The 14,495-nt window shown below is 45.5% G+C and overlaps 1 pseudogene; it reads left to right on the forward strand.

Moving 5' to 3' along the window:
• Nucleotides 1–13,596, forward strand: LOC123038944 (uncharacterized; annotated as a pseudogene).
• The last annotated feature ends 899 nt before the right edge of the window (nucleotides 13,597–14,495 follow it).

Genomic DNA, 14,495 nt, shown 5'->3' on the forward strand with positions numbered 1-14,495 from the left:
ATGACCTCCTCCACCCCCTCTGTCTCCTCCTTCATGTTGTCTTCCAGCTCCATCCGCTCAGCACTGTGTGGCCGCTCCGTTGCTATACCACTGATCGGGTGCCCGGATTGCGGCGAGCAGGTGAGGTTCACTAGTAGAAAAAGGGTCAAATGTGAGACACATTAGTCCCGGTTTGTAATAGAACCGGCACTAATGTGTCCATTAGTGTCGGTTCCAACGGCTAGGCGGGAGGAGCTCTTTAGTACCGGTTTGTGGCGAACCTTTAGCACCGGTTCGTGCCATGAACCGGTACTAAAGAAAGTGGTGGCAGGATGTTGTCAGAGTGGGGCCCTTCCAGCACCTTTAGTACCGGTTCATGGCACGAACCGGTACTAAAGGTCGTCCTATATAAACCCTTCGTCCACCCGCACTCTGTTCTTCCCCCTTTCCCCTCTCCCTCTCCTCTGTTCTTCCCTTCTTCCTCTCGAGTTCATCACAAAATTTGCCCCAAATTTGTCAAGATTTGCAGGCCCTCATCCATTCAAATGATCACCAAGGTTAGCAACTTTGTCCTTTCATCTCTCATTGCTAGATTAGCTCTTGCATTGGTTTATATAGTGATTAATTGTGGGTTTTAGTAATTTGGGAGGAATTATATGTGGTAGTATTTGATTTATATGCAATTTGAGGTCAAAATAACACTTAGTTTGCATATGTAGGTGTGGTTTACTTAGTGCCTTCTAAATCTCCGTCGTAACCACCGTCGATCGCCCGCACCGTCCCATCGCCGGCACCACCTTGTGGTGAGCCTCTTGTTCATGAAATTTTATATAAAAAATTGATGTTTGTGTGATTTGGATATATAGTTACTCGTATAATAATTATCTTACCCGTACGTTGTTTGTTATACATAGTGCCATGATTTTGATATCCGTCCCCGTCGGCCCTCGTCCTTGTTATGATTCAGATGTGGTATATTCTCTTTTATAACTATTTGTTGCATTTCGTGTTTATGACAAATTATGCCCATCAAGTTGACATAGATATTTTTATCTAGGAGGTATGCGAACCGGAAATTCCAACCGACCCTATTGTCGAGAGGTTAAATTTAGTTGAAAGAGAAAACAAGTACTTGAAAGAAAAATTGAAAAGAATTGAGGGGGAGAAGATGGAATTGGAGTTGCATGTTGCCGATGTCGTCGATGATCACAAGATCAAGATGGATAAAATGCGCTTGAAGATTAGAAAGATTAGAAAATATGCCATCGATAGTGAGGCTTGGTATCCTTATGCTGTTGGATCAATTGTTACCTTAGTTGCGATCTTGATCGCATTTGTTGTTGCATTTAAATGCTTTAGCTAGAGAGTTATTTGTTTGTTGCATTTAAGTGTTGTATGAACTTTATGTATGAACTTGTATTAATTTGGTCTATTCGATGTTGTGTAATGAAGATGAGCCGGCAATGGATGTACGATGACCGATGCTCTCCCCAGTTCGTTGAGGGCGTGCATACTTTTCTGCTTGCGGCTGAGGCAAACAAGCGGGCGGAATGGTTTTATGCCTTGTCCATGTGCTGGCTGTAAGAATGGTCGCAATTACTCTACGTTAAGAACCATTCACGTCCACCTGTTTGAGTCCGGTTTCATGCCCCACTATAATGTTTGGACCAAGCACGGAGAAAGAGGGGTTATGATGGAAGACAATGAAGAAGAAGAGGATGACGACAGCTATCCTGGCCATGGGTTCCCTGAATACGATGATACAACAATGGGGGAAGAAGCTGAGCCGGTAATGCGGGAAGAAGCTGAGCCGGCAATGCGGGAAGAAGCTGAAGAAGAGGCATCAGATGAGCCCGTTGATGATCTAGGTCGGGCCATTGCCGATGCAAAGAGAAACTGCGCAAGTGATTTGAAGAAGAAGAAGTTGCAGCGCATGTTAGAGGATCACAAAAAATTGTTGTACCCGAATTGCGTAGGTGACAAGAAAAAGCTGGGCACCACACTGGAATTGCTGCAATGGAAGGCAGAGAATGGTGTATCTGACAAGGGATTTGGAAAGTTGCTGGTAATGATAAAGGATATGCTTCCAAAGGACAACGAATTGCCTGAGAGTATGTACGAAGCAAAGAAGGCTGTCTGCCCTCTAGGGTTAGAGGTGCAGAAGATACATGCATGCCCTAATGATTGCATCCTCTACCGCGGTGAGTACGAGGATTTGAACGCTTGCCCGGTATGTGGTGCATTGCGCTATAAGATCAGCCGCGATGAGCATGGTGATGTCGAGGGCGAGCGCCCCAGGAAGAAGATTCCTGCCAAGGTGATGTGGTATTCTCCTATAATACCATGGTTGAAACGTTTGTTCCAAAACAAAGAGCATGCCAAGGCGATGCGATGGCACAGAGAAGACCGTAAGAAAGACGGAAAGTTGAGAGTACCCGCTGATGGGTCGTAGTGGAGAAAAATCGAAAGAAAGTACGGGAAGGAGTTTGCAGATGATGCAAGGAGCATATGGTTTGGTCTAAGCGCAGATGGCATTAATCCTTTTGGGGAGCAGAGCAGCAACCATAGCACCTGGCCTGTGACTCTATGTTTGTATAACCTTCCTCTTTGGTTGTGCATGAAGCGGAAGTTCATTATGATGCCAGTGCTCATCCAAGGCCCTAAGCAACCCGGCAACGACATTGATGTGTACCTAAGGCCATTAGTTGAAGAACTCTTACAACTGTGGAATGGAACAGGTGTACGTGCGTGGGATGAGCACATGGGGAAAGAATTTGACCTAAAGGCGTTGCTGTTCGTGACCATCAATGATTGGCCTGCTCTCAGTAACCTTTCAGGACAGACAAACAAGGGATACCGCGGATGCACGCACTGTTTGGATGATACCGACAATATATATTTGAATAGTTGTAAGAAGAATGTGTACCTGGGACATCGTCGATTTCTTCCGAGCAGGCATCCCGTAAGAAAGAAAGGCAAGCATTTCAAAGGTGAAGCGGATCACCGGACGAAGCCTCGCCACCATACTGGTGCTGATGTACATGATATGGTCAAGGATTTGAAGGTGATATTTGGAAAGGGTCCTGGCGGACAACCTGTTCCGAAGGACGCTGACGGACGCACACCCATGTGGAAGAAGAAATCTATATTTTGGGACCTGCCATATTGGAAAGACCTAGAGGTTCGCTCCGCAATCGACGTGATGCACGTGACGAAGAATTTTTGCGTGACCCTGCTTGGCTTCTTGGGCGTGTATGGGAAGACAAAAGATACACCTGAGGCACGGGAGGACCAGCAACGTATTCACGGAGAAGACGACATACATCAGGGTCATGCAAGCTACGCTCTTACCAAAGAAGAGAAGGAAATCTTCTTTGAATGCCTGCTCAGTATTAAGGTACCATATGGCTTCTCATCGAATATAAAGGGAATAATAAACATGGCAGAGAAAAAGTTCCAGAACTTAAAGTCTCATGACTGCCACGTGATTATGACGCAACTGCTTCCGGTTGCATTGAGGGGGCTTCTACCGGAAAACGTTCGATTAGCCATTGTGAAGCTATGTGCATTTCTCAATGCAATCTCTCAGAAGGTAATCGATCCAGAAATCATACCAAGGTTACAGAATGATTTGGTGCAATGTCTTGTCAGTTTCGAGTTGGTGTTTCCACCATCCTTCTTCAACATCATGACGCACGTCCTAGTTCACCTATGCGAAGAGATTAACGTTTTGGGTTCTGTATTTTTACACAATATGTTCCCCTTTGAGAGGTTCATGGGAGTCTTACAGAAATATGTTCATAACCGTGCTAGGCCAGAAGGAAGCATCTCCAAGGGCCATCAAAATGAGGAGGTCATTGAGTTTTGTATTGACTTTATTCCTGACCTTAAGCCGATTGGTGTTCCTGAATCGCGGCATAAGGGCAGACTGGATGGAAAAGGCACGCTAGGAGGGGAACAAATAATATGTATGGACGGACATTCTCTCACTGAAGCATACTACACAGTTCTACAGAATTCCTCCTTGGTGGCTCCGTATATGGATGAACACAAGAATTTGCTACACTCCAAACACCCGGAGTGGTCTGATGACTGGATTACATGTGAACAAACCAGGAGTTTCGCCAGCTGGTTGCAGACACGTACCATGCATGACACCTCTATTGAAGATGACCTGTACTTGCTATCCCAGTTACCATCTTCGAATATAATGACTTTCAAAGGGTACGGGATAAATGGTAATACATTTTACACGATCGCCCAAGATAAGAAGAGCACCAACCAAAACAGTGGTGTCCGCTTTGATGCAGAAACCAAGACGGGAAAGGAAACATATTATGGTTATATACAGGACATATGGGAACTTGACTATCGACGTGGTTTAAAGGTCCCTTTGTTTCGGTGCAAATGGGTCAATATGACACGAGGCGGGGTAACGGAAGACCCGCAGTACGGAATGACAACAGTGGATCTCAACAATCTTGCTTATACAGACGAACCATTCGTCCTAGCCAATGATGTGGCACAGATTTTCTATGTGAAGGACATGTCTACCAAGCCAAGAAAAAGAAAAGACAAGGAAGCGAATGCATCGTACGATGAGCCAAAGCGGCACATAGTTCTTTCTGGGAAGAGAAACATCGTGGGAGTGGATGACAAGACAGATAAGTCAGAAGATTATGAAAAGTTTGATGAAATTGCTCCATTCACAGTGAATATTGACCCGAGCATCCCGTTAAATGATGAAGATTTTTCATGGTTACGGCGCAAAGGGACACACGCGAAGAAAAAGTTTCACACCCAAAGATCTGGGATGTGATCGGCTTCACTATCATCACTTTCTTCTGTGTTTCACACCCAGAGGGGAATCTCTGTAATAGTTAGGGTAGTTATGTGTTTTCGCATTTGAAACGCGAAGAAATTTTATGTGCAAACAAATTCTTTCATGCCTTTACTGATTTTTAAAGTTAAGTTATTCACAAACTAGTGATTCACACTAATTTCAAATAATTCAAAATTTAAACTATTCAAATTTGAAAACTACGAGCACTAACAGAAAGTTTGTAGTTTTTTGTACCTAAAGAAAAAATATTCACAAAGAAACTCTAAATACACAAAAAAAACAACACAAAAATAAATAAAGCAAAAAAAAATAAAAAAGCCTGCCTACTATATAGAGGAGTTCGAAGTGGTAGCCGCGGCTGGGTTTATAAACCAGTGCGGCTGCCCTTCGCCCGGCAAGGTGGGACTAAACTTTGGGGTGGCAGCGCGAGGCCTTTAGTACCGGTTGGAGCCACCAACCGGTACTAAAGACCACCCTTTAGTACCGGTTGGTGGTGGCTCCAACTGGTACTGAAGGCCTCGTCTTCCCGCCTCTTCGCCTGGCCAAAGTTGGCCTTTAGTACCGGTTGGTGGCTCCAACCGGTACTAAAGGCCTCTCCTATATATACAACACTTACGAAAATTTCATTCTCCCTCTGTTTCTTCCTCTGTTTCCCCATTGAAGCACCGCCCGTGCGCCCCGATCGATCGACGCCGTCGCCGTCGCCACCCCCGTCCCCGTCGCCGCCCCCGTCCCCGTCGCCGCCCCCGTCCCCGTCGCCGCCTCGGGCCCGTCCCCGTCGCGCCGTCCCCGCGTCGCCGCCCCCGCGTCACGCCCCGGCCCGTCACCGCCCCCGGCCGTCGCCTCGCCGTCGCCCCGCTGTGAGCTCTCCCCCTCTAACCCCTCTCACTCGAACCCGGCGGCCACCATGGGCGCCACCCCTCCCCGAGCCCATACACACACACAAGCATGATGAACACACACACACACACATACATATGTATGAATTAATGCATGTATATATTAGTATATACGTATTTTGTATATTTAATTAGTTTAGATTATTTAGATTATTATTTTTTCACTATTATATATGTATGAATGCATGTTAGATGGATATAATTAGTGTTTAATTAGTATGGAATTTTTTTATATAATGTTGTTTTTCAGTTGTTTAATGGATGTATAGAAGTTGTGTTTTCTGTTTTTAGTGTTAGATGCTTAATTAGTATGAAATAGTATATAGATTTTTGACATATGCAATGATAGCATAAATGTTAGAAATTTTAGTTATCAAAATCCAATCATTAAAAAAATGTTACTTTTTGCGGGCATATAGCTAGTATTTGTTCTCGACGATGCCCGGCCCACATCCTCGCCGTCGACCCGTCCGCGACGACATCCGGCTGACCCATGTCCGGGACTGGGCTCCGCCGGGCTGGCACTGGGAGGTGCTGCCTGGAGGGGCGCGCCGCTTGATGAGGAACCCGGCCCCGGGTCCCGTCGTCGACCCTGATCTCATTTGGTGGCATTCGCGTGGGCCAGTTTCGGTGCGGAGGGACCCGGTCCCGCCGGAGGTGGTATGTCGCCGTGTCAGGGAGGAGGACGAGCACGTCCATCGCTACATGGTTGCGTTAGAGGGTGGCAGGTTCTCCAATACCTGGCAGTTTTTTCAGGGATCTCACTTCAGCTATGATCCTGTGAGGGTTCCTTCTCTTTGGGTGTCCACCGCCCGCGTCGCAGGAACCGCGAGTGTCCTAGATTCTTCTGTAGTATTTGATCTTTAATTAGCTACCTAGCCAGTGATGTACTATTCAATATTGTATATTATTCGAGACGATGTATTCGAGATTATATCTATTTTTCTAGACGATGTATTCGAGATTATATCTATTATTCGAGACGATGTAATTTGAATACTAAATTGTTTTATATTTCTTTCGGATTAGTTAAATAAAAGCTATGGCAGACAATACCGACAGAGAGGGAGAACAGACCATGTTCAATATGATACGCGGGCCAGATGATGATCAGAATGAAGAAGATTATGACAGCTCCAAATTTCTAAACAACACCGGAGAGGGTGATATGATATTCGATCGCGACGACCGAATTGATGAAGTCATGAACTACGATTACGACGATGACGAAGAACATGTTGATCCTGAAACAACAAAGACCGGCGAGGTATATTTATATAAGCAGGCATCTGGTGATCATCACAAGTTTTAAATGACTTGAAGATATATTAACGAATCGATCTTGTTCTTTAAGCCATCCGGATCGAGCAAATCTTCAGGCAAAAGGACGAAACGAGGCTCGAACAAAAAGTTGAAGGAGGGCATAAAGTACAATATCAAGGCAGTCAGACCTAATGGCGAACCATTAGCGCCTAAGAAGATTGCAGACAAGTTCGTTCATCAGTGCGGAGTTCTTGTGAAGGACCAACTCCCGATCAAACTTCAAGAATGGAGAGAGCTAGCAAAGCCACGTCCAGATGTTACTTTTGTCGACAAGAATCAAAAAGATCTGCTTTGGGATACTCTCATGGAACATTTCAGCCTACCAAATCATTTCACAAAAGTAGATGTGCGGAAAGTCAAGGACGCTGCTCTTAGAAAGATGGCGGTTGCATTCAAGAACCACAAGAATCGTGAATGGGACAAATACGTCAAGGGAGGAAGGAAGACTCCAGTATTCGAGGGAACACTAGAGAACCAACGTGCTCATTGGGACGATTTCATGAAATTCAAGGATTCGGAATTAGCTAAGGAACGGTCGAGAATAAACAAGAAGAATGCCGAAAAAAGGATAAGTTCCATAAGCTGGGGCCAGGTGGCTATGCGGTGGCAATGCCTAAGTGGGATAAGTCTGAGAAAGAGATGGAGGATGCAGGTGTCACTCCGGTTACTAAGAGCTGGCCCCCAGGTGCAGGACTTGGTTCTATGCGCATGGGGGCGAGTTGGACCCGAAGACAGGCAATGTTTCGACGAAGGCAAGTTTGAAGGGAGCCGACGATGTGATACTTGTTGCAATAGAAGAGGCACGATCGGGGGTGTTCCAGCCCAACAGAGAGAACGACGAGCTTACGCGTGCCCTGGGAAATCCTGAACACCCGGGAAGAACACGAGGCAAGGGCGCTATTCCGTGGTATGAGGGGTTTTCAGACTGGAACACCGACTATAGAACCCGTGCGAGAAAGAAGATTGCGGAGGAGAAGAAGAGGAAGATGGAGGAGGAGCAGAGGAAGCGGGACTATGAACGCCTTCAAGGCCTAGAAGCAAGTCAAGCGGAATTGGCAGTCAAATTCCAGCGGTAGCAGGAGCAAATCGACTCACTTACCCAGCAAAGGGGGTCTCAGCAGCTGCAACAGCTAGCGGATGATCCAGCATTGGATAGCACCGCCCCATCCATGCCGAGAAGCAGCGTGGGTTCCGCCCCGGATGACGCAATGCTGGGTAGATACCCCGTGGGTGACATCACGGAGAACACTAACTGCAAGCTACACGTCAAAATGAAGAACATATCCATGAAGGTGGCGGACGCCGTTGCTTTTACAAATCCCCCCGAGGCAACCTTCCATTGCAACCCGATTCCAGCGGGCTATGCTCGTGTCTTGGTTGATGAGGTGGTGGACCCACCATATTCGGAGCTACAGCTTGACATTCCTGGAGGTGACGACGAGCGCTTTCTCGTAGAGGCCAAACATCGTATCATCCTATGGAAAAAGGATTGCATCATCTTTCGAAGGCCACCGACACCGCGTCAGCCGACTCCTCGTCGAAGTCCGCCACCGAGTCAGCAGACTCCCGCTCCTGCAAGTCCACCAAGTCCGGCAAAGTGTCAGGCCACTCCTCCTCCATGTCCGGCAAAGTGTCAGGCACTCCTCCTCCTCCAAGTCCGCCACAGCGTCAGACGTCCACTCCTCCTCCAAGTCCGGCACAACCTCAGGCCACTCCTCCAAGTCCGGCACAGCTTCAGGCCACTCCTCCTTGTCCAACTCAGCCCCGTCAGCCGTCTCCGCCGCCTCAGCAATCGCAGAAGAGACACCCTGCAGCTATGGTGCGTAGCGGTATGAGTCGAGGTAGTACATGAAGTACAGGCGGATGCAAGCGATATAAATATGGTCCAAGCCTCACGCCTCTTCCGCAGAGGCCTTATGACAAGTCCGAGGAGGAAACGCAGCCATATCAAAGGCCGAGGTGGAAGCCCATTTTGCACCGAAACCGCCACCGCCGCCAAGGGAGAAAGTGCCTGAGGAAACGATTGACCACTTCATTCATATGGCTCAACCACCAGCTCCCAAGCCTGTTGACACAGACTATGAGCGCCACATCAGGAAGTTAAATCGAGCACGTCTACGTAAGGAGGCGAGCTCGGGATCGAGCAAACAACAAGCAGCTGTCAAAAAATGCGGGAAAACCATTCCCCAGCTGGGAGAACAGGCGGCGCAATCGATCCCCTCGCTTATTGTGCCAACAACATGTGACAGTACGCGCGCCCAATATTATTGTGGGCAAACAGTTTACGTTCCCGAGGTGGGCAATGTGGTAATAACCAAGGACCATATAATGCAGGCTGAAGTTCTCAACATCACTGTTGGACAACTCCTCGAGATCGAGCCCATGCCTGTGCTTAGAGAGGATGAAATAAAACGGAAATATGTCCGGGGCCAACCTTTGGTCGAGCCAGACAAGGTCAAGAACCTCCCAACGAGAATGTATGAATTGCATCAATGGTACATGAACATTACCAAGATTTCAGATCGATTGTCCCTCATGGTGAATGTCAAGGAGGATCATTACTTCCATGAGAAACCTCTGTCCGTTGAGTATTCTGAACTGTTTCAGTTATACAATCAAGACGCATTCGAAAAATCTATCGTCAGTTGCTATTGTCTGTAAGTGATTTCTTTCTGTAATTTAAGTCTCAAGCTAGTTGTAGTGATCCTTTTGATCAATCATTACCTGTAATTATCCTCACTATATTCTTTTCTGTGGTATTATGCAGGATGAAGATGTATGAAATGAGAAAATGTGGACGCTTTGGCATTGGGTTCATTGACCCAAACACCGTTAATGAATACACATGGCTAATAAATCTACATCATCAAAAGGACGTAGAGGACAACATGATAGAGTTCTTGAAGCGCCTCAAATACAATGAAGATATACTACTTCCTTACAACTTCCAGTGAGTCACACTGTCTTGTACTACAAATTCTCTGTTTTTGTCTACTAGCTAGCTATATGTTTTTACTTACATATGCCCGCTTAATTAAGACATGCAAATGTGTGTGCATGCAGATTTCACTGGGTCTTGTGTATCATTAAAGTTGACGACGGAACAGTTGAAATACTGGACTCACTACTCAAAGCAAATACTGACTATAACATCTTGTTTGGGATAGTCAACAGGTAATTTCAATCATTATTAACTATATATCTCGGCCTATTTAGTTCGTCATTTCATGATATGAACTATTTAATAACCCCTTTATTCATTTTCTTTGTCGGCGGGCAGGGCTTGGGCAAGGTTCATCAGCGTCATGGAAGGCGAATGAAAAAAAAAGCTTAAATGGTTTCGACCCAAGGTAAGTAATTAAGTAGTACTAGCTAGCTAGCTAGCCGCCATCTCTTTAATTATCATGCTTGATTAATTATTATCTGATCAAATTCCATTCTCGTAAAGGCCCTGAAGCAGGCGCAGGGGACTGATCTGTGTGCATTCTGCGTTTGCAAGAACATTAGCATGATGGCGTCCGAAAGGAGCAGATCTCAAAGACAGGAATGGGTATGCTTGTCAGAACACTATTCACAATTTTTACACCATTATCGATATCTAGTCACACAACTAATACACATGCATATTGATCTCCTTCTTAACAGTTCAAAGAGGTGCGGGAGAAGCTCCTAGAAACGGAGCGCGTAGAAGCACTTCAAGAGGAAATAGCGGGATTTTTGCTCGACCAGGTCATAAATCCGAAGGGAGAATACTATTACCCGCTACCGCCCCCATGAAAACCACTTCCAATTGTCATCGTGCTCCGAAGGCACCAATTAGGCTAATGCCACTGGCTCCGAAGGCAACATGCATATGTAGGAGAAATTGTATATAGCTATACATGTGTGTATGTGTGAATTAATTAATATGGTGGTTTGTGAGACATTGATGATATATATATATGCATGATTGGTTCTACTAGAAATTCTATATATATATATATATATATATATATATATATATATATATATATATGCATAACGTGTACAATGTGTAGTATCGTAAAATACCAGCAAACAAAAAAGAATTAAAATGGAAACACAAAATTAAATGAAAAAAAATCATAAAACTAAAAACCCCCCAAACCTTATAGTACCGGTTGGACTTACCAACTGGTACTAAAGGGCTCCAGGCCCCCGGAGCTGGCTCGTGCCACGTGGTTGCCCTTTAGCACCGGTTCGTGCCGAACCGGTACTAAAGGGGGGTGGGGGCCTTTAGTGCCCACACTTTAGTGTCGGTTATGGAATCGGCACTAAAGGGCCTTACGAACCGGTGCTATTGCCCGGTTCTGCACTAGTGGTTCTACCGGTCTAGCACCGATGAGCACGATGGATGGATCTTCTACAAGTGCGTGAACCACCATGTAAGTGCCAGTTCAGTATATTCATGCCGTGTCAACTGTAGTAATGAAGCAGAGCAGCTGGTTAACTAATGTAGTAGTTTAGAGCAAATCAGTAGTTTAGAGCAATGCAATAGTTGATTCATTAAATCTGTAATTTTGTGGAGTTGGTTAACAAGGTTAACTAATTTTGCCACTGATTAATCAGGTCACTTGTGATTTCTGGCATTGGGAGCTTGAGTATGTGCAGCATCTGGTTGAAACAAGGCGTCTGGTTGGTGATGCTGCTGTAGATGCAATTGGTGCAGCTGAGTATAGGAGGGAAGAGCTTGAGAAGCAGAGGACTGAATCAATGGCAGGCAGAGGCACAGCTGGAAGGGTCATGGTTGGGAGAGGCAGGGCTGGAAGAGATAATTATGGCAGCTCCAGTGAGAATAAGTATGCTACCAAGCAGCAAATGGCTATGCTTATAGGGTAGGCAGAGAGACTTTGATGCTGCTGAAGCTGATGATTGGTTTTGTTATAGTGCTTTGTGTGATGTGTTTCACCTTAATTATGAAGAAGTGAAGTGATGTTAATTCAGTAGGTGCAGGTGTGTAAACTGAGCATACTAAAATGGTTGCTTTTGTTTGCTCAATAATGCTTAGTTGTAATGCTTGTTGTAATGGATAATATGTCAGTAATGTGAAGCCTGCTTGACCTACTTGCTTTGAAATGCTATAGACCTAATTGCTTTGAAAAAACTGACAGATGTATTTCATGTCAGAAGTGTAGTTAAACTAATTTTGACAGAAAGTTTGTAGTTCACTGAATTTTTATAGTTAACTAAATTTAGTTTGTAGTTCACTTAATTTTAATTGTTAACTAAATTTAGTTTGCAAAGTTAACTGGATTGTACTTTCAAGTTAACTCATTGCTTTCAAATTACTGACAGAAATTCCTGTCAGAACTGAACTAACTTTGCAAACTAATTGCTGTACTAAATGAAGTAAGTGAATCTCAGCACAACTGAACTCAAAAGCAAGCATGTACTTGCACCTGCTGCAAACACCCACCCATCAACTTGCACTCTACATGTAGCTTTGGTCCACCACCAGTCCACCACCACCACCAGATCCCCTTCTTCTTCCTCATCTTTCCTCATCTTTCATCAGCACCACCAGTTCCCATCTCTCCTCTCTCCAACAGATCCCCTTGTCATCTTCAGCTAGTAGCAACCATGGTGTCCTAGGATGATCTTCCCAGTTCTTCTGAAGATGACTCTATGACCAGCAAGGTTAGTGTGCTCCTCAATCTCACACAAATCCAGTCTAGGGTTTCTCAGCTAGGGTTTCTCTCTCAATTGATTCGAAATGTCTCTCCTTTGTTTAGACACCTACCACAATATCCTGTGAGGAATGGAGTGGCTTAGCTACACATCTGCCTAGCTTTAGATGTGGGCATGGATCTTTACTTGAAAAGAATGTGGCATTTGAATCTGTTGACACTGGCAGAAGGTTTCTAGCTTGTGCATAGAAGGTTAGTAATTTTTTTGCATTTGGCACTGTTAAACAGGAAGTGATTTGTAGTATGTTTTAAGTTCCATCATTAGGCACAGTACTGAATACTTGGCAGTTAACCTCTTTTTTATATTTCTAAATTGTTAGGAAGTACCTAAATGCAGATATGTTGAGTGGGTTGACCCCGAGTGGCCTGATGCTCTGAAGATGAGCCTAGCTACTATATGGACCATGTATGAAGAGGATAAAAAACAGAGGCTCAGACAGAATGTTGTGAGTGCTGAAGAAAATTTGAAGGTTGTTGAAGAGAAGAAGAAGATGGAGAATGAGTTGAGGCATTTCAAGCTTGATTTTGCTAAGATGGTGGCTGAGAAGGAGCAGGCAGTGAGCCAACTAGGCAGCACACAACTTACTCTGACTGATCTAAAGGAAGAACTTGAGAAGAAGAAGATTGCAGACAAGTCATAACCAACATTCATCAGGTATTCAGGGTTAAAGCAGAGAAAGAGAGGGACCAAGCAGTGCAGGAGAGGGACCAAGTGACTCAAGAGAGGGATGCCTTGAAGCATGAGAAAAGGAAGCTTGAGTACATGATTGGTGACCTATTCAAACACAAAGAGGCCACCAAGGAGAAGATAAGGAAGCTGAAGGGCATGCTGAATGAATTTGATTGAATCTGTGTCATTGTAAAAAAACCACTTTGTATCTTTCCTCCTGGATTTGTGTCAACTAAATTGTGTTAAAATAAGATATTGAAGTTGAAGTGGGTTAAGATAAGAAACTGAAGTTGGTTCAGATAAGAAAATGAAGTTAACTGTCTCTGTCTTATATGACTAAATTTGCCTGAATTTATATGCATGCAGTTGCTGTTTTATATGACTGAATTTGTCTGAATTTATATGTGTGCAGTAGCTGTTTTTTATGACTGAATTTGTATGCATGTACCAAATTTTTCTTAAAGAAAAAAAAATTACACAAAAAGAGTTTTGCCTAGGTCTCGAACCCAAGACCTGTGGTATTTAACGTTGGTGGCAATGCCAGTGCGGTAAGTAGTAGTGCTTTGATCAAGGGTAGGTACTAACCTACCTATTTAGCAGTTGCTAGTGGCCCAATGGCTCATGCCTCTTCCGTTCCCTTGTCCGCTCTTTAAGCCCACCCACCCACCGCTCCACTCTCCACTCTCCCCTCAGTCCACCGCGTCGCCTCGGTTACCGCGCACCAAACCCCCACGCAGCCGTCAAGAAACCCTCGCCGCCGACCACCACACCGCCGCCGCGGATATGGAGAACGGCCCCGCCTGGAAGAGGGTCATTGATGACCTCGCAGGGGACGACAAGGCGATGCGCGCAGACCTGACGGAGATCGGGAAGTGGTTCCCGAGCATTGGGATGTTGCGCCGACATGCGCGTGGCCTCCTGAAGGTGATGACCGATGACGAGCTGGACCGCGCCTGCGATGACCCCGAAGGTATCCCTCCTGCACTCGTCCTCCGCTTCACGATGCAGGAGACACGCTCCGACGACCCAGGGCAGCGAGCCCGGTGGTGGATGTACCGGTCCGCCACCGCGCCGCG

Source organism: Triticum aestivum, chromosome 2B, assembly GCF_018294505.1.
Source record: "Triticum aestivum cultivar Chinese Spring chromosome 2B, IWGSC CS RefSeq v2.1, whole genome shotgun sequence".
NCBI lineage: Eukaryota > Viridiplantae > Streptophyta > Magnoliopsida > Poales > Poaceae > Triticum > Triticum aestivum.